This window comes from Chrysochloris asiatica, unplaced genomic scaffold, assembly GCF_000296735.1.
Source record: "Chrysochloris asiatica unplaced genomic scaffold, ChrAsi1.0 scaffold00427, whole genome shotgun sequence".
Classification (NCBI taxonomy): Eukaryota; Metazoa; Chordata; class Mammalia; order Afrosoricida; family Chrysochloridae; genus Chrysochloris; species Chrysochloris asiatica.
The window spans coordinates 215,648-217,750 of NW_006408945.1; positions in this window are offsets into that span (position 1 = coordinate 215,648).

A 2,103-nucleotide genomic window follows, 5' to 3' on the forward strand; every position below is an offset into this window, starting at 1 on the left:
GCCAAGAAATCAAATTATGTAGCAAATCTGCTGCACAAGACCCTTTTTAAGTGTTCAGGAGCAAAGGCGTCCTTTTGAGGACTAAGGTGTATATGATCTAAGCCATGGTATTTTCAATTGACTCATATGCATGTGAAAGTTGCGCGATAAGGCAGACTGTGGACAAATTAATTTAAATTATGGTATTGAAGAAGAATATTGAAAACAATATGGACTTCTAGAAAATAAAACACAAAAAAATGAAGTAAAGCCAGAATGCTCCTTCGAAGCGAGGGTGGCGAGATTTTATCTTTTGTTTTGGACAAGTCAGGAAAGACCAGTTCTTAGAGAAGGACATCATGCTTGATAAAGTGGAGGATAAATGAGAATAAGGAAGATAGTTAATGAGATGGATTGATAGAGTGGCAGCAACAGTGGGCTCAATCTTAGTGATTCTAGAGATGGTGAGGGACTGGGCAGTATTTTCTTCTATGGTTCATAAGGTTGCTAGGATTCAGAACTGACCCTACAACACCTACAACAGAACACCTACATAAGGACTCCTGGAGGTGATGGGTTAAGATTTACAGCCTTGGGAACTCTATGGGGGTAATTCTACTCTCCCCTATAGGTTGCTGTGAGTTGGAATCCACTCAACAGCAACAGGTTTGGTTTTTTGAGAACTGTAAATAATATGAAACTTATTGTTGGACATTAGATCTTAGTGATATAATTAAAAGATTAGTGGTAGAGGAAATAAAACGAGAACTTCCATTTGTGATTTGAATGGATTGGGTTTGAAAATTGTAAGCAAACAACAAATTGGATTTTTACTAATCACATCAATATTAAATATAAGAATTCTATCACCTTTACAGCAATTGTTTCAAATAATAGAGTTATAGAGAAACTCACCAATAATAGGTATGTGTAGTGTAGTGGTTACGAATCGGGCTGCAAACCTTAAGGTCAGCAGTTCAAAACTACCAGCTGTTCCACAGGAGAAAGATGAGGCTTTCTGCTCCTGTAAAAATGTACAGCTTCGGAAACCCTGACAGAGTTGCTATGGGTCGGAACCGACTTCACGGCACATAACAACAACAATAACTGATTGATTGCATTAGTTTTCTATTGCCCATTTATTTCTTTTGCAAAATCTTTACAAAAAAAGATTTAATATTTTTATTAGAGCATAATTTGGCTTATAACTTAAAACTGCTTATAAAGCGTTGTTACTTTTTAGGTATTTATCTTACTCATTGGCATATGCCCTCTTATCATTATTATTATTCCTATTATGTTAAAGGTTATTATCACAGAGAAACTCACCAATTCTTGGTATATGACAGTTGATTCGTTTCCTTAGTGGCCAGGCAAAAGCATAATAAATACAAATCAGAATGCTGATTTTAGATGAATAATATCTGTATTAAGAAAATGGATGTTAAAAAACCCCACAAAAAACAGAAAACAAAACATGTTTCAGAGAAGAAAGTGATCAGTACAACACAATACTAGTACCTGGAAAAAATCATCTTGTAATGGATACTTTCAAATGAAATCATTTTGACATAAATATTAATCAAAAAGAAATTTAGGAAGATGGTTATAAAATTAAAAGCATTATAAACATAAATATTTCCTAGTAACAGATATGTAGTATAAATCCACATGCAATCTGATTTATTATAAAATCTTATAGTATGGCACAATAAAACCATTCTCTATCAAAAGGTACAAACCCTAGTACTTCCCCCATATGCCATGTGTTGCAGGCAGTTTCATGCACCTGTTGTGGGTGTGTTTTCATCACTAGAGAAGAAAATTAATGTACTAAAAAGCCATTATAGATACAGTTATCTGGAATTTAAAGGCTTTTTGGGTGGATATCTCTGTTCTAAATCAGGATATCTAAGCCAAAAATAAAATGATTAACAAGATACAAAACGGATATAACTTTTTTTAAAAAAAGTTTTTGTTGTGGATTGAGTGGTTTACACAGCAGATTATCAGTTTTACATTCAGTAAATCATATACTTTGTTTCATCTCAATGATTGCAATCCCCTCCATGTAAGAACTTCCTCCATGTTATCCTACTTCCTCCCTGCGGTTCTCATTTACTA